The 19,891-nt window shown below is 34.8% G+C and overlaps 1 protein-coding gene across 1 annotated transcript in view; it reads left to right on the top strand.

Annotated features, from left to right (window-relative positions):
• Positions 1-19,891, top strand: part of PRTG (protogenin) — a 136,157-nt gene that overhangs the window by 83,879 nt on the left and 32,387 nt on the right. The window lies entirely within an intron of this gene.

Here is a 19,891-nt window from a genome sequence, read left to right as displayed (position 1 = left end):
TTTCTCCCTATTCTTCCTGTCTTTGCAGGGTATAAAGAATTTCATCATGTAAAAATGATTAATAGAAAGTAAAGAAATTTTGTATCAAAACGAATTCATGAATATAAATAGACACCTACTCATCATGGTGTAAATGCACACTTAGCTATTTGTTGTTTGTGAATAGAGTTTTACCCTACAGTTCCAGGTGCTCACTTGAATTATGATTGTCACCCAAATGCTGCTGAATGGTTGTAGGATGTTCTGTATTTTTCAGAATTTTGCAGAGCACTCTGGCCTTTGCCTTCAGAATGCCCTGTGGAGGTGAAGGGAGGTAAGAGGCACAGTTGTCCCATGGTGAGCTCCACCGTTTCCTTCCCTGGCCTCGTTACACAGGCTATGAGAGCAGCACTTGAGTCTCTGCAGGGTAGACTGACTGGTAGGAACCTGTTTCCAGATGCATAGATGCAGAACTCCATCCTGCAGTTCCTCACCATGGTTTTCCAGATGGTATTTTGCTTATAATCTTGTTATGTTGGTTTTTAATTTAATCTGCATTAAATTAAATAAGTTTCACTATCGATCTCTGTCACACAGCTTTATGAACGATGAGGAGAAGTTACATATGTTCTGGGTTGACCTTTCTTAATCCATGGATACCAAGATGACATGAGCCCAACCTCCTGTTCCTAAAATCAGCAGTGTTTATTTCTGCCATGGCTTCCCAGTGTGTTGTCCTTTTACATGTGTATATCGTTGATTCAGAAACATTTTACTCCGTATTTGTCAGAATTTTTCAAAGCAAAATGGATTTGGGGCAATTATTGGTGAAAAATCATAGCTCAAACTCAGTACTTCCACCTTCCTCACTATAAGGAAGATATAAATGTTAAAGATATACAAAATACTTTTCTAAGAGTGCTTTTATTGCACATACATTATGGGTAGTTTATTCTAAAGAGATGAATAATTTGTTAGGAAAAAAACTAAACAGGGCTGTTCTTGTAAAAAACTTAGAGAAACATTTTATTAAAACTTGGCAATTAAAAGTTCTTTAAAATTTTTAGATTTTCTATAGATGCATATAGATAGATAAATGTATGTATACATAAATGTATGTATACATCTATACAGATTACATATGGTGGGGAGGGAGACCCATTGATTTTTGTTGAACTTTTTAATAATCTCTGAATAATAGCTTTCAAAACTATTATTTCTTCCTATGTTTTAAAAATAAATTGCATACATTGCTACCTTTGTTTTTATGTTGTTATGTCCATTGCATATGCCATTCGTGGTACTGCTTTTAAAATCACCTTTTTAAGGTATAGACTAGGAAATTATTTTGTTATAGTGAGTATACCACATCTGTTAAATAGCTCCATGTTTCTGACTGTGGAATTAGGTGTTTGGACGACTTGCATTTCAAAGCATTGGAGGCCCCTGTGCAGCTGTAGGGCTCTCCTGTTAGGCAGCAGGTTCTGCACCCCTGGAGCTGCCAGGTCACAGCCTGGTTGGCAGGGATGCAGTTGTGTGGGTTCAAGCATTGTACAGCTGTTGACTAGATCACATTAAGGTGCCTTTTAATCCTGAGAGCCCTAGGGTCTAGCCTTCCTTTTCTAGAATGTGTGTTGGGGCCTGGCCAATCTTAGAGCAGGTGAATGTGTTTAACCCACCAAGCAGGCAAGTGCTAACAGCTCTGGCTTCTTTCCTCCTTCCTTTTGGATGTTGGGAGGGCAACGTGTTCCTGTTAACTGGACAACTGACCATCTGTGACCATTTTTAGTGGGAGCATCTGGCGTTGGCTGCCTGTTTAACAGAGAGTGATGTGTGTAGAGGGCAGTAGGTTAAGGGAATCCTAGCTGTGACTTGCATGGTGAATACTTGCTTTCACTGAGCTTTTTGCACATTAAAGATGCTCTGACTGGAACTAGATTTACTAAGTGGGCTTGGAAATGAAATTTAAATGTTTCTGTTTGCTGATTCAATGTCAATTTGAGTAACAAAATTTCATTTTCATACTAATACCCTTTCTCATACCCTTATACACATTCTTTTGTTTCCACTTCTGATAATTATGTTTTCAATTAAAAAGTGTTATTGGGATCTAGTCAAGCTGACATTCTTGGAAATACACACAATTCTTTGTTTCTCAAAGAAGAAGACAAATGAATTTCTATCTTTCAATTCATTTAAAAAGTACTTAAAAATACATTTCTAAAGTAAGGCATCATAGTATGACATAAATGTGACAGACGTAACCCCTGCTTACAACCAGGATTAAACCAAAAGATATTTAATTAACTGACATGTCCAATTTTCCAAAAAATTTGATTACATTTAATCATACTTAGTAATGATAGTATTTTAGAACATATTACTCTGAAACCTCAAAGCTCAGTTCCCTGAGATGTATGGAGTGTTTTAGTTTTTAAAGTTGTTAAAAAGATTATTTTGTCTTTATGAAATGATACGAATATTTTCACAGCAATGAAAAAATTTTCATGTTGCTAGTTTGTTAAAGTTTAACTTTACAATGTAGTTTGATTTTAAGAACTGATTCTCCTTTGGGGTTGGGAAAAAATCATTAAGCTTGTGATTCAAGATGTTAGTGTGATTTGTTCTAAGTTGTGATTTGAGGTTTGCTTTAGGATTTTGCAGTTTTGTAATAATTATTTTCACTTAGATATTTTTTTCTTGGCACTTCCAATTTTTAGCTTAGTTATAAGCTAAGTGTTTGTTATATTTATCACATGGTAAAATGAAGCAAAATTAATAACACACTTCTGTTCCCTGATAATAGGTTGAAAAATTGGCTCATCCTTTTTTGTTCATTTCAGAAATTGACTTCAAATTCTGAAATTCGAGTTTCTAACTGCAAAGGGACTGTTTTCATAAACTGACTCTGAAACTGTTCTGAATCATTTGAGTCTTTATAAAGTACAATGAAAAGCAGAGAATTAATTAAATGGTACTGTTGTTAGTTTAAAACATTTAGGACACTGATATTAGATCATTTTTAGCTTTCATTTTGCCAAAGAACTCATGCTGTTTTATTTAACTTCACAGCAAGCATGATTGGTGAGCGTGAGGATTAGCACCAAATATTTAAAATAAATAATGTGTGTGGGTCACTTGCATACCTTCAAACTTAGAATTCATTTAGAAATCCAGATTTGGAACTTCCAGTTACTGCTTGGGAATAGGAGTCAAAGGAAATATTCTGAGTTGTTAATGTAATTTTAGAGTCTCTTGCCAGTTTCTGTGCACTTTGTTGTTGTTTGTTTTGTGTTGCACTGTTGGGGCTCAAACCCAGGACCCGGAGATGCTCAACGAGCATTCCACCCTGAGCTATACCACCAGCTCTCCTTTAGCCAATTTGTAAGGCAGCATGCTAGACTTAAGTCAGATTTCTGGATCTTATATTTTGCCATAATAGAATAAGATTTGGTCGTGTAGTTAAATATCTCAAGAAAAAAGATGGAGAGTTACCACTGGTGAGCCAAATTGGTATACCCGGAGGAACCTGTAACCCTTCTTTATTTGAGGCAGAAGATTCTTGTGATATGAAAGAGACGACTTGGAGTAAATACATTGTAAACGTTAGTATAATAGCAGTTTCCTTTTGGAGAGAATTAGAATCACTCAGTTTATCAATTATAAAAGTCAAAGTCTTTCAGAGTCTGTGTTCCCTCATCCTTTTCCCACAGGGAAGCCCCAGATAATGCTCAGAAAATCTTTGGAAATATTCTACAGGTAAAAATTCTTATGATAACAGTTGTTCTTTGACTCTCCATACCTCTTAAGATGGAGATCAAGATGCCAAGATGCACTATATTTTAAGACAAAATCCTCCTAATCATGAATAGTACATTTTTCCATACTGATTTTTAGCCTATAAATTCATCGTAAATAATCTGGTGACTTAATATTAACTACCAGCTAAGATATCATTATAGATAACTAGGATTCTTCTAAAGGAACATATAACATTATAAGTATATATTGTTATATATAACTATGTAAATATATGTTGATGTTTCATTCAACATTTTGTCCTGATTAACTTTGACTTTGTAAAGGAACACTTGTTTCCATCAGATCATTTTTCTTTTATATCTAAACAGACCATTCTTAAGACAGATTTTAAAATTCCATTAACAACATTGCATTTATTTATTACAGGCAGGACCTTTGGGGACATACCTCAAATTTATTTTTGTCTCTTCAGTTATTCCTGTGCTAACTTCTGCTTTTTGTAGAAATAGTTCTTCTGAACAGTATTTGACTACACCCTTTCATTTTTTCCTTTCAAAAGGTTGTAAAATAAATTCATTTAACTGAAGTCAGTCGCCTTAGTAGATTAATATTGGGAACTATCTGCAATGTTTGACAGTTTGAGTATAAATTATGACAGAATAAAGGGAATATTTTTAAAGCATTGTATTTTGCTTTCCTCATTATTAAATCTTTTAAATTTCCCTTTCCAAGGTTGCAGTTTGTCTCTCATCAAGCCGGAACACATTGAAACTTCAATGTGAACTTTAGGGATTATTCAACCTTTTTTTTTTTTTAATGCCAACAGAGAAAAAAAATTAATATTTCATTTTCTGCAGTATCTGAAAATGCTACATATGATTGATAATTCAACTCAAATTTTAGAACTTAATACTTGAAAACTTTAGAAACCAATATTTCAAAAGACATGGAGCATTTCCTTCTAAAAAAATCTTGTTATTTAAAAGAAACAAAACAAAAAAAATCCCTGTTAATAAAAAAAAAGGAGTTTTCATTTGCCAACTGCAGTTATTTCAATTTTGTCTTTAGACAAAATATTTGCAGATGGATGAAATTTTAAGACCTATACAGAAATTACAAAGCATCATCTAGTTATTTTTTCTTAAATTCTTTATCTTGGATGAAAGATCACCTGCCATTCTGAAATATTTTTTGGTAGTCTGTAGATGAAATTAGTGGTATATCTCTATCTCTTCTTTCAAATTGGAAAATCTTGCCCAGCTTTTAATTCCCAACTTTTCTGGGAATCTTGTGAGTCCAAATGGTATCAGTTATGTCCCTGGTACATCTACAAGACTATTATAGGAATCACATGGCATTGATGGTTAAGGAAAAATAGCAGTTAAATTGAGTTTCATTTCTGCTGCCTGGTCTTGACTTCAAATTTCACAATTTATTAACATATAAAATTCTGGCAATTTGCCTAATGTTTTTAACTAGGGATAATAATAATAATAGCTATTTTAAAATGTTTTAGGAGGACTAAATGAAATAATGCACATAAAAAGTTAGCACAGCCTCAACAAATGTCAGTGGTGCTGGTTGTTTTTTTGAAACTGTTCTCCCAGGGTAGAACCTGTATTTTTTTTTTTTTTTTTAATAAAAATCTATTTATATTTAAAAAAAATTTTTTTTTCCCAGTGATTTTTATCATGATCACTGGATTTGGAAACTAATGCTTCTTGAGTTTTAATGTCTATACAAGTTAACTATAGATCTTATTAAAACATAGATTCTAATTCAGTAGGTCATATGAGGTCTGAAATTTTTGCCCACTTTGAGAAGCAAGGATCTAGACAAAGGGTAGGCAACTTTTCTATTAGGGGTCAAATGGTAAATATTTTAGACTTGCTTTGTATTATGAACTGAATGTTTATGTCTTTCCAAAATTCATGAGTTGAAGCCCTAACCCCCATTGTGACAGTATTTAGAGATAGGGCCTGTGAGGAGATGATATAGATTAAATAAGGTCATAAGGGTGAGATCCTACTCCAGTAAGGTTGGTGCTCTTAGAAGACACTAGAGTGCTCTCTCTACCACATGAGGGCCTACCCCAGTGGTGACCATCTGCAGGCCAGAGGAGGGCCCTCGCCAGAAACTGAACACCTTCAGATCTTGATTGTAGATGTCTGGATTCTGGAACTGTGAGAGAAGTTTCTGTTGTTTAAACCACCCAGTCAGTGGTAGTTACAGCTGCCAGAGCAGACTAATGTCATGGGCCATACGGTCTCTGTCACAAGTGCTCAGCTTACTGCTGCAGTACAGAAGCAGCCTAAGGAAATATGCAAATCCAGTAGTAGTTCCAATGCAGCTCTGTTTGTGACACTGAATTATGAATTTCATATGATTTTCCAGTATCACAAAATAGTATTCTTTAAATTTTTTTTTCTCCAACCACCTAAATACATAAGAACCAGTTTTAGCTCACAAGCTGTACCAAAGGCATCTGGCCATAAAACTGTGATTTGTCAGTTTTAGATATAAACTGTATAGTTCTCACTTCTCAAAGTGTAGACCCAAGATCAGCAGCATAATCTGGACATATATTTCATTGCTCAACTTCAGCTTCTCCTCTGCCTGTGGTGTAGGGATTTAGACCTGGTGGTTTACGCCTCCTTCCTAAGCTGGTTCTGTGACTGTGTCGGTGCTCTCAGTCACCGTTCCCTCTGCTCGAGTTGGCTCTCAGTCACAAGTCTAACAGCATATTCCGTCTCCTGAGAAAGCCTGATTATTCTTGATTTGGTGCATCTCATTTTAGGCAACTAGGGTACTGTCAGATTAACTAGATTGTGTGTTACGGAATGAACAAGAAAATAAAGGAAGTATAGCCATGAATTTCATTAATCCATAACATAAAATGTATTTTAAATTCACAGGGTGAAACTAGGAGCCTTTAGTAGTCTTTCAAAAAGCGAATGTTTTTTTAGCCCACTCAGCTGCCACCATCAAGCTTTACGATGGGCTTTTCATGCTACAACACTGTCTTCAAAGCCCTCCACAGCTCTGTGTGAATACAGTGAGTGCAGTGTTTTATGGAACTCAATAGCTCTGGGATAAAGAGGCTTCCATGCCCTCTCGGGATTCTGTTGGGCCCCTGCTAGAAGGCTTATGACACAAGTTTCTTGACCTCGCAGATCGTAAGATGAACTGAATTCAGAAATTTCTGATGATGGACTGCAGTTACCATTATAAATTAATCTCAAAATTAACATGCAAGTTTGACTTCTCTGGGTCTTTGCTTAACTCCTTATGAAGACATTGCAAAGAGATAGAGACACTTAGAAAAGCAAACTTTATAATTTTAGGGTATATACAACATATTCTTCTTAGAACTTTAGATCTGTATAAATAACCTTACACATATAAGGTTTAATATATAAGATAGTTGTCTATACCAATTTTATTGTCACATTTTGTTTCATAAGTTAATCCATCCTGATGATGGATTTTAACTTACTTGCAATATTTTTAGATTTTAAAATTTTATTGAATGTACACTTTATTGGCAAGGAGTACAAACATAAGATGGAATGCCTGCCTCCAAAATATTTAAGTTTAGCATGAAAGACCTATTGGTCTTCATAGGAAAAAGTGCTAATAGGCAAAATTGAGGGATAGACTGAATGTTTTCTGGAAGCACAGAGATTGTGAGTAATTTTATTGCATCATGAAGACTAATTTGCCTGGTAAAGAAATGGAGGGATAATCATTCTTGTTAGAGGAGCTTAAATTGTACAAAAATAAAAATATTGAAGATATTCCCTTATTGATTTGCTATGACCAAAAAGTGGATTAAGGACTGGGGATATGTCTCAGTGGTAGAGTGCTTCAGCCTAACATGTGCAAGGCCCCAACTTCAATCCCCAGTACAATAAAATAAACATTTTTAAAATTATTACCAAAAAAAAGAAAAGCTGGGGATAGTGTCACATTCCTAAAATCCCTGTGACACCCGAGACTGAGGCCAGGCTTAGTAACTTAGTGAGACCCTTGTCTTTAAATAAAAATAAAAAGGCAGGCTGGGGTTATAGCTCAGTGGTAGAGGGTTTGCCTACCATGTTTGAGGCACTGAGTTTGATCCTCAGCACCACATAAAAATAAATAAATAAATAAAATAAAAGTATTGTATCCATCTACACCTAAAAAATAAAAAGGACTGGGGATGTACTCAGTGGTAAAGCAACCCTAGGTTTCATCTCAGTACCAAAAAATAAATATTAAGTCCTGCAATATATATAATCAGAAAAATGAGAGATTACACTCTGTTTATGTATGATCTATCAAAATGTATAAATACATTCTACTGTCATGTACAACTAATTAGAACAAATAAAATTTTTAAATTTTTTAAAAAAGAAAAGGAAAGATGGATTGTACAGGTAGAAGTTGGAGAGTCTGAAGCCCCAGAGTAAAATGGGACCTGTGTTTTAAGGACCTGTCTATTCTGTTAATGATTTGGTCTTTGTGCTGCAGTATAAAAAGTGCCAAGTCATAGAAGTTTTCAAGTGAGGCAGTGTCATGTTTGTTTTAGAAAGATAACTGCTAAAGATATTTTAGTGGGTAGATTTAGAAAGGATACTGTAGTCGACCAGGGAAAAGGATGCTGAAGACAAGAAATCAGTAAGATGGTTATTGAAATGACCTCAGAGGATGAGAGTGTAAACTAAGATTGTATAGCTCCTGGGGAAGAAGGCGAATGAATAAGTAGGACTAAACTAAACACACTTGGAGCCTTGGGATCTAGGGATTGTGACTGAGGAGTGTATTGAAAGATACTCAATATCACTAGTCATTGGGGAAGTGGAGAGTTGATCATTTAAACTACAAGATACCACGACATACCTATTAAAATATACTAAATTTTTTTAAAACACCAAAACTTCCAATAACAAGTGCTGGCATGGATATAGAACATCTGAAACTTTAATGTGTTATTTAAGGTGGTATGACCACTCTGGAGAAGAGTTTAGTGCTTTCTTATGGAGTTAAACATGTCAATTCCAGATGACACAGCAATCCCATCCTAAGTTTTTACCCTAGAAAAGTTTAGATTCACACAAAAACTTGTATATAAATGTATACCTCTAGTCATAATTTCCAAACTGTAATAAACTTAAACTCAATGGATAAACAAACGGCAGCATGTCCATACAAGTGGAAAACTCCTCAGCAGTGAAAAGCAAAGAACTATATTACTGTTTGCAAAAATTTGTGGATGAATCTCAATGACATTAGACTGAAAGAGGCTGGTCTCAAAAGATTATATTCTGTATGATTCCATTCATATGACATTCTCAGAAAGGCATATCTATGCAGATGGAAAACACAAATCAGTGATTGCCATCAATTAGGGTTAGGGGCAGGACTTAACTACAAAGGGAATGCCTGGGAGCTTCTGGATATGGTGGAATTGTTCTGTATCCTGATTGTGGTGGTAGTTACACAAATCTGTGTATGAAGAGCACCAGGCAATTAAAAGAAAGTCAGTTGTGATATATGTAAATTTAGAAATTAAATTAGAAGACTGAGGGTTTTCAGATCAGATGATCAGGGTTTGAACCCTAGCTCTCCAACCTCCTCGAAATTGATTTGGTCTAGTTTCTTCACTTCTGTGAACTTCAGGTCCCTTCGTGCATCTAGGATGTTGAGAATTCTTCAAGTGTAGAGCCCTCAGCACAGTGTATTGGTACCTTGTAAGCACTCAGTAACTATTAGCTGTTCGTAAATATGAATAAAAAGAGGAAGAAATTAGAATGATGCTTAAGAGCTCTTAGTGAATGATACTCTAATTGCAATAGGGTTTTTAGGAGTAAGACCAGGTTTGGTGAAGTGGGAGATGTTGAGTTTGGTTTTGATCATGTTGGCTTACAATGGAGATGTTTAGAGCAGCTTAAACTACATGGATTTAGACTTTTATACAGTTGGAAATTAAGGCTGCACAGTATTCTGAAGGACCTGGCATGTTTGCCTTAGCTACTTGAAAGAAACTGACAGAGACTTGAACAGAAGAAACCAGTCAGCATACTTATACAACAGTTAATCATTTGGGGAAAAGAGGGGCATATCCGACAAATCTCATTGAAATCTCTTAAATGAGATATGTGTAACTTTGAACATTATTATTTTGGGGGCTATAACTTCATTGCTGTCTTTTTTTTTTTTTAATTCTAAGACCTCTGGAAGCTGATTCTTTCCATATAGATTTGTTCTGTTTGATATAATTCTTAAACATTTATCAATCTTTCTTGCCACAAAAGATAGAAGAAATTTTAAATAAGAAGGAAGCAAAGGGGATCAGGCTCTGCCATAGTATGGGGAAAATATAGATGGCATTCCAAATGGAATGTCCTAGAAAATCACACAAGTTGTTTTCACATTCTTTCTTTTTGTAATTTTTTGAATAATCCAGTTAAATGCGGTAGCACAACTGTTGTAACTTATATCTCTATGGCTTAAATTCAGAGGATTGCAAACAACATGAAAGTGGCCAGAGTTCCCTGAGAGGAGTGTGCCCTTCACCTTTGTACTGTCAGGTTTGCATTAATGACCATGGGATGTTATACATAACTTTGTTTCATACTTAAAAAATTTTCAGAGAGAAAAAAGACATCAACATATGCCTGTATTTCGTAGACTTTTTGTTTCTACTAGCTTTGAAAAATGAGGTTCGACTTAAAAAAAAGCAAAAAAAAAAAAAAACCAAAAAAATAATTGAAAAAAGAATTTTGATGTTTTTTTCCCCTGGACTTTTAAACCTTAGTCTTGAATAGTGATCTCTTTTGAAATGCTGTAAAACATGGAATGCTGTGAAAAACATCTGTCTTGTTATTAAGTGAGGTGTAATAGTGAAAAAACTGATACAAAACTCTTCTTTTTTTTTTTTTGTAAACAAAAAAACCGAAGGCCCCCCCCCCCCCCCAACAAAATTGATGTATTTGCCTAAATGGCCATCACTTTTGTGGGTTTGAAGTTTCACTGTTTTAGCAGCTGTGTGGCAAGTTTTCTGGTAGACAATAGTGGTGGGGATGGGGCTCAGTTGCATCTGGTTTCTCTTTGTGGAATGATTGAAAAGTTGATATTCAGTGGTTTTCTTGAGAAAGCAGTTTATCTGTAGCAGAGGAACTTTTTTAGTACCTAAATTAGCTTGCTGTGATTCATAAGCATATGTTTTGTCTTCTTAAGAAAAAGAAAAGAAAAAGAGTAAAGAAGATTCTACCCTAAAACTACATAGCACAGATAACCCTTTGACCTTTGGTGCTAGGTAAAGATTTACAGCTCTTACGGAGCCTTACTTCACATGCCAAGCTGAAAAGAACCCTAAATAACATAAGGCCCCTGTGGATATGGGGAAAAAGCAGGATGAGGAAGTTCCATTATTTTAAGTGGCTATGTTTTGTTTTTTACAGTCTGTAAAGTAAAATACCAATTGTGTATTTCTAGTTTTGTAGTCTCAGTCAGTTAAACTTGGGGTCTGATATCAGTTAAAGTCAGAGATAATCCTGATCATAGTGTCTTCTCTTTCTCTCAGCAAATATCCCATTTTGCTGACTCTATCAGATTAAATTCCCATTTGAAATATCTGAATAGTTTTTTGTTTGTTTGTTTTTTGCTGCTGGGATTCAGATTCCTGGACTTTACCCATGCTGGACAGGTACTCTGTACCCTCAGTCCTGCTTTTTTTTTTTTTAAGGGAAAACAAAACAGAAAACTTCAGAGAAATGGGTTGAGTGAAAGATAAGGGAGAGTGGGAATCGGCATTGCTTATCTCTTTATATGTTGAGAAATTAAGGTTTTCTTCAGATGCAAAACACAAATACACACAAGACAAGCTATTTGTCCCCTGAAAAAAAAATTTTTTTATACTTGGTTCCAAATGACAGAAGAAACTTGTATAACTTACTATCTAATGATGCTCACATCTGTTTAATGATTATTTAACTAATAACTTTATGCTGGTTCTTTAACTTGTATGTATTTATATCCATATATATCTTTTATAAAATTTTCCAATATCTTCTACAAAGAAGATATAAGTTCTTAGAAGCTTATTTATTAAACTGATTTTACTGTTTTACTTTCTGCTTCCTTTCTGTGTGTGCTAATAAAACCTCAAATAAAAGTTTCCTTGGTCTTAGAAAGATGCTTATAGTTATTGATGGGCTTTTGGTTGTTTCATAGGCCACAACTTCCAGTTGTTTTGGAGAATGTAGGGAAGACTTTGGTAAAGTTTGCATTCTCCTATTTTGAAGTCTGTAAAGCATGGTAAAATGCTTGACATGCATTGCAAACAACATCTCCTTAGAGAAGGAAGAACTCTTGTAGGAAATTAAATCAATACCGTCCATTAATCATACAGCGTGTCAGCCCTCAGACCACTCTGAAGTTTCTGGTGAATGTAAAGAATCTTTAGATGTGTGAGGTCCTTAAAGATCTAAGTAAGTTAAATGAGAGGAGGTTTTTTTAAATGGCACCATTAGCACATGAAAGAAACTTCTGGGTGGATAGGATAAAAAAAAAAATTTGTTGTATAGCAGTAATTACTCTTGTGGGTTTTGTTTTCGTTTTAAACTTTGTTCTTAAAAAAACTTAATACAAATGAAATTTTAAGCTTTGTCCTAATTATACACTTCATAAAACAGAGGGAGCTACAAGATAGCCCATTAATGATGGAAAATAATTTTTTTATCTTAACCTTTAAAAGTAGTTTTATTTTATTGCATACATAATATATTAGGACAGTCACACATGTGTATGTTATAAAAGATAATATAAATATATAATGAGCATGCCTGCTAAAAAAAATTTTGGGAACTGTGAATATAGCTTAGTGGTAGAGTACTTGCTCAACATGTGGGGCCCTGGGCTCCATCCTCAGCACCGCAAAAGAAAAAAACATTTTAAAATTATTAATGGAGGGTAAAATTAAAAATTGGGGGGATTATTATTCTAAAATATTGACTCAGGTATTTATGACTCTCCACTTATGAAGCTTTACAGTCTAGAGAAGGAAATAGACATTAATTAAATCATTATATAGTTTATAATTACAAACTTTAGTAAATGTTGTAATGGAAAAGTATTGGGAGTTAAGAGAGTCTGTGATAGTGGACACTGTATAGTTTGTGTTGAAGTCAGAGTCAGTTTCTCTGAGAAGGTGATATTGAATTGAAGGATGAAAGACCCTGATAGAATAATTAAAGAATTAAAGATGTCATGTAATCAATACTCTGAATGATCATTAAAACAGGCTTAACAATGGTACCATCTTGTTGTCTAAACAACCTGATTTATCCAGTTGATTTGGAAAAGTTTGTGTGATCCCTCAAGAGTTCTCTACTATTATTCTGACATAGTTTATTGAAATTGTTTATGTTTTTCTATTTCATTTTAAGATGCTTAAAATCTTGAAAGACTTTGCTTAACATCAGAGAAAATGTGGGCTGTCATAAGTGAAGGCCTCTTGAATCAGCCAAGATAGCTGACCCTAGGGATACTTGCATGGTTTATCATAGAAACTGGAGCAGTTGTCTCAGCTGAATGTTTCAGTGGCATCTTCGCTTTCTCAGCCCACCAGAGTAGCAATACCTTTAAAAACCTGGGCAAACAGAAATTAGCACATTTTGCTTATCACAGGTTATACGTCTTCCTTGGTAGGTTGCATAAATATATCTAGCTGGAGCCTTTATTTCAAATTTATATCTCTCAGTGCTCCCTTCTAAGAAAAATTAGAAATGATTCACTAGAGAAACACAAAAGTCAACAAAATAAAAGGCAAACAGATGAGATTAGGCCCAGTGTTGGTAAGAGTTTAGTGTTAAGTACACTGTCACTCAAGGTGGTAGTACAAATTGATACACAACCTTTCTAGGGATAAATTGGGCAGTATCAGAAAAGAGAGGATTTAGAAAATGCATACTCTTTTACTCAGAGCCCATTAATAGTAATACCTCATAAGAAAATAATAACAAACATAAACATTCAACCACAACAATAATTACTGCACTATATAGGATCATTTATAATCATGAAAAGCTGGAGAAAACCTAAATATTTAGTAGCATAGATTAAAAAAAATAAACTATGGTACATCATACAATTCAAAATAGTGTGAACATTGAAAGAATTGTTTTGGAAAAATATTTAATGACCTGAATAAGTTTAAAAAGCAGATTATAAAATTTTTAAAAATAGAATATTTGTGCATTTAGATAATAAAGAGAATTAAATAACGTCAAACTAATATTTATAGTGCTTAACTCTGGTTGCTAGTATGGAGGACATTTTATTTTTATTTCTTTTTGCTTATCTGAATTTTATAAAATTTTCATAACATATGTATTTAATCATAATTAAAAAATAGTAATTTTGAGGGGAAGGTGCTAGGGATTGAACCCAGGGCCTCATGCATGCTAGGCAAGTGCTCTACATTGAGCTATACTTACAGCCCCTTAAAATATTTTTAGTTACATAAACCTTGATGAAGAAATGAGGGTAAATTAAAGTTGGAAAATTAATGAAACTAGGATTATGACTTCTCTATTGCTTGCCATAAGATCTGTAAAGTTGCTAGAAATGGCCTAGAAATTTAGCTATGCACTTCCTTGAAGCCAAAGCAAACTACAAACCCTGTTAGCTGTGGGACACAGGATATTAAAATGACTAGATAGAAGGAGGTCGTAATATACTGATTGAATTCCTGAGATGCAGTACCTCTAGACAACTTAGTGTTGAGATTCTTTATAAATCTTTGTATTGAAAATCATTTTAACTTATGCTTGACAGTGACTTAAGATAATAAGGAAAGAAGATTCTTGTAGTTTCTAAGATCACTTAACACGTTTTAAGGTTTTGGATGACTTAGAGATATTAGTGGAGGAAACAATTAAAATAATTTTTTTGAACTTTCACCTGTCTCCATCTGCATGGCCAAGTGTGATGTGTAGTGTGTTCCCCTCTTGAGTAGTTACATTCCCACTCTTTTCAGAAAATGACCTTTTGACTCAGAAATAAAATCATGGCAGATGGGCCTTAATTCCAACCCCACAGAACTATAGAAACTACATTTAAAGCCTCTGAAAACTTCAAGAAGGAAGGAGGAACTCTTAAAAGACCCATTTTTTTTTTATGCACATCTCTAGTCTGAGAAATTGCAGTTTATTGATTTAATCATAGTTTTCTCTGACCTATGTTGATTCAGTTGCAAACTTGTATGACCTTGATTCTTGGTATACTCCATTCCCATTTTGTGTACATTTTAGAAATTTTTATTCCAGGGTAACTTGTTGGAAATGAAGACAATGAAAAAACTCTGCATTTGCATCTGATATAAAAAGTCCTGTATATTTCTAGGAATCTTACGAGAAGTCTAAAAACATTATTAATGTTGTTCTCTTCTTGTCCTTAATATTAAGCCAGTGATCAACACAAAACATTCATGTGCATAGATAAAGAAAATTTTTCAGATAGGTATGGCCACTAAGAATATTGGGCTCTTTTGAAGTTAGGAAAGCTTCTGAAACCATAAGTATTCCTCTTCAACAAGCAACCTAACAAATTCACACTCAGAACAAAACATGGATATAAGGTTTATTTCCTTTCATAAAAATACCCTAAAGTCATAATTTAACCTTTGTAGTATCCTTGCCAAAAATGTATATCCGGAATCTGAAAATGAGGAAACAGAGAAATCTAGATTGTGAGATATTTGCAAAACAGCTAGACTGGAGGCTTCAAAACTGCCATCCTCAAGGAATACAGAAAAGGAGCAAGACAATCCTAGATAAAGGAGACATGATGTGGAGTTCTATCCTTAGTTCAATTCTAGCTAGGGAAAAACATTATAAAGACCATTAATGTGACAGTTTTGGAAATTTAGACACACAATATATAAAGTGGTGTCATTGTTAAATTTGTTGTTTATAATAATGATATTGTGGTTGTGTAGAAGAAATCTCTGTTCTCAGGAAATTTGTTGAAGTGTTTAGGTGTGATGGTGGAGTATGTGATGATTCAACAAAAGAGAAAGTGTGCATGTGTACTCAGTGCACACACAGAGAACACCAGACAACAGAGACACATCAAAATGTTCACAAAGCAATTCAAAGCAATTTTAAAAGATTAAAAACTTCCTTTACTGTGTTTTCAATCTTTAATTTTTACCTCCCAAGTTAAAGAATGGATTTGAAAGACCATGCATATGGTTAAAACAAAAGCATTTCTAAAGTAACTATTTATAAAAAAAAAAAAACAATGTAGGAATGCAGAGATATTTTTAAGTTCTATGAATTGGTGTCCACTGTCATATGAATTTATCTATTAAGAAACTAGGACACAGAAAATCAATTTCTCATTCGCACTGTCGAGTGGCCCTTCTAACTTAAAGCCTACTTGAGGAACTAAAAACCAGCTGGGTAGATAAGACAGAAACACTCTGAATTGAAATTATTTTGCTATACAACTAAATATCTTTTTTATCCATGAAATGTTTATAAACTGATGTTTATAATAATATAGTTCAGGTTGAATATAAGAAACTTAGATCTGCAGAATATCTTATCAGAAAATCCTTTTGGTTTAACAAGCTATGTGCTCAAATTTTTTGAAATTTTCTATTATGTTGAAAACCATTTTAGGATATATTTTAGTATATATTCCACTACTCCAGAAGTGTTCAGTGTTTTCTAATATCTGAAAGATTTAAGGTTTTTATAGCATTTGAGTAGACTGTTTATAGCCAATTAACATGTTAATGAACTGCACCTGCTTATATCAAAGAACTCCCTCTTGTCTGCTGGCATTACAGTTGATTTCAGAGTGATGCTTTCAGCAAAGTTTAAGTGAATCCTACATTAGTACTTCTTGTGGGTTTAAAGGAGGTGCAAATAAACAATCATGACTTTATCCCTGTGATTGATGAAGCCGATGTTTCCCCAGCTTGCATTTCCCACTTGAGAAGAGATTTAAGAGTGATTTCACTCTTCAAGCTGTCTACCTGCACCTTTTCCATCCTGCTTTTAACTGCTGAGGGTTGAGATCTGGAGGGATGGTTATCAAACTGCAGATGTTTTTGCAATGAAACCGTGCACCTCTGACCAAGTTGCTGTGGTTCGGGAGATGATAGATGGTATTTTCATGCCGCCTCACAAAAGGGTCAAAATGGCATGGCGAGCCCGTGACAGTGAAATGGAGAAATGTTAGTCCTGGGAGGAAATTTATTTCATAGCTTCAGGGGAAGTTTGGCTATCATGAATAGGCTCTCTCTGTCAGTCTGTAAAAATATTGTTTGTAAGGCATTGATGTATGTGAGACAGACTGTGTGTGCATGTTGGCAGAGCAGCTACTTAAACAAATGCTAGGCAAGTACAGTGTGCTACTGGCCACTTGAGTATTCTACTGCGGGTGCTTTTAGGGTAAGCATTGCTCCTGACAGAAATATCAACATAATCAAAGGAATTTATCACATTTTCTAAGTAACAATTTTAAATAGACTTAGTTTGTAAATTTGAAACCCTCTTAATTGTCATAGGAGACTACATACACACTACATACACTAACCATACTTTTTTGAATTTAGAAATTCTTGTAATCAGCAGTCATTCATTGTATTCATTTTTAAATTAATCAGGAATTTCTTATGTGGACAGAGCCTTATTAATATGGTTCATATACGACTCATAAACTTTGGGACAGGTAAGCCACTGCTCTTTACTCTTTCTCCTCACCATGCAAAGGAAATATCAACCCTTAGCTCATTTCTGTAGAGGGATGGTATAGTGGGAGAGACTCACCTTACAAAATTGGACCAGTGAAGTGCTTTTCTTCTACAAGATTCACAAAGGAAAAGGTCTCCCATTAGAGAAGAACACAGATCAAAAACCCTGTGGATGGAGGCCTGCAGTATCACTTTCAGATTAGTTTTTCAGTGTATGGATGTGAATCAGATTCACTTAATAGCAATGTTCAAGTAGAAATCTTTGACTCTAAATTTTTCTTAACCAGACAGCATGAAGTAATACATTTGTCAAAAATAATAAATATTTTTTAAAAAGAAGTCTTGAAAGCCTAATAGATGTGTAAAAGTGAGGTTACAAGATCAAAAAGAAAGCACCATCAAAATGTCAGTGAAGAGGCTGGAGTAGTGGTGCAGTGGTAGAGCACTCACCTAGCACGAGTGAGGCATTGGGTTCAATTCTAAGCACCACGTAAAAAAACAAAGGTATTACGTTCATCTACAACTAAAAAAAAAATCAGCGAATACAATATAATTGGGAAAGCCTTATGCCTCTGGATTTCACAATCCCAGTCATTTTGTGGTGGTTTTAAAATATAGAGACTGTTAATAGGATATATTTATTTTGATAGGAAACTTGATTCATAAAAGTCACATACAAAGAACTTTCTTCTAAATTATCATAGACTCAGTAGGAGAGGGGATGTTTTTGCTGGGTGTTCAAGTTGTTACTTATCTTGAGGCCCTCCAGGAGGGTGGAGGAGGGACTGAGTCATTACAGGCTCAGACAATACCGTCAGCTTCACAGAGCTATGTTCAGAGCACACACCGTCAGCTTCACAGAGCTATGTTCAGAGCACACAGGGAAGGCTGGGGCATGGTGAGTTACCCCCTCCATCTGCCCTTCTGTTTTACACTTAAGTGAATATTCTGCATTATCACAGAACAGATTTATAACACCGACAAAGTCATCATTAAAGATAACCCCTGAAAATTTATAATGCGGAGTGAAAAATGTTTAACAGTCTTTTACAGAAATTCAGTTTATAAACAAAAGGAGAATGGATTTTTAATCTAGACTTAAAGTAAAATGTTTGTTCTTTTAGCTAAAAACCTGTCTTTAATTCAGCATACTTGCATATTCATTTAAGACATTATTTAAACCATCATGAATTAACTAACTTTTTCCATGAAGTGTGATGATAAAAGATAAGAATTTCCTCTGAAAGAGACCTGCTCCCCTCATCTCAGTGTGGTTGAGAGTGGAAAAATGCTGTAGTCTTAAAACATTTGGAAAACTTGAAGGCAAATCACACTGTTAAATGTGATTTGTGTTTTCGTTACTGTGTTTAAACATAGCATTTTAAAGCATAGTATTTCACTCTGCTTTCCTTTCCCACCCATCCCCCTTAGCATTTTTCCTGCTCTTCTGCTGCTGGACCAGACTTGGTCTGGCCCCAGATTCTGTGTCAGAGGCCATGACCCAGGTGTCACAGCAGTTCGTACTGCTGGCCTCTTCTCTGAATAATTATATGGGGTATTGTTTTGAAGGGACAGGCTTGGGGGCAGTGCCGTCACCCTGGCTAGCCAGGCCAAGAAGCTCTCTAGTCTGACTGCAAGGGAACAATGGACCTGAAAAGACTTGCACAAAACCTAGCAAGACAAAAGATTAAATTAAAAATGGACATTTGGCTGCATTAAATTTTGCAGAATTTCACCTAACTTTTCTGATTATTTCCTATTTGAACACCTTCAGTATGTGCTGATCTTATATAAGCAAATTTTCAGATTTGTATATACTTCACATATATGTGTGAACACACATATATACACACATACACACATACATATATATACCTATATATATATACACACACCTATCTCTCTCTCTCTCTCTCTCTCTCTCTATATATATATATATATATATATATATATCAATTTGACTATTTTTGATGCTTTGAAACTCCCTTAATGACACTTCACTGCTTAATTTAACCAAAACTTTTCTATTGCAATATTTTAAGTAAATAATTTAAAGCAGTACATTGTGATTTGAAATGTTTGGCACTTTATTACTCTTTATTATCTGTTCTCTCAACAATTCCATTTAGTCAGCTGTGCTGTGTGTATGTAATAAAATCCACAACATCTCCCCGGGCCCCCAGAGCTCGCTGCAATTTGTTCCCAGCTTGGCTTTTCTGTGTGGCCCTCACTCCTGGACCCAGCAGCAAATCTGTACTCTTCTGTTACTTTTTCCCATCTGGGTTACTGTCTCTGAGCCATTGCTTGTCTTCTTCCCTTGTCTTTGACCTCTTCTTCCTACAGTCTTCCTACAGGTTCAAATTCTCGAATGCCACTTCTTTAAGCTCTCCTCACTCCAGG

Source organism: Sciurus vulgaris, assembly GCF_902686455.1.
Source record: "Sciurus vulgaris genome assembly, chromosome: 2".
In the NCBI taxonomy this organism is placed as follows: domain Eukaryota; kingdom Metazoa; phylum Chordata; class Mammalia; order Rodentia; family Sciuridae; genus Sciurus; species Sciurus vulgaris.
The sequence above is the reverse complement of the archived record's forward strand: the minus strand, read 5'-3'. Positions and strand labels throughout refer to the sequence as shown.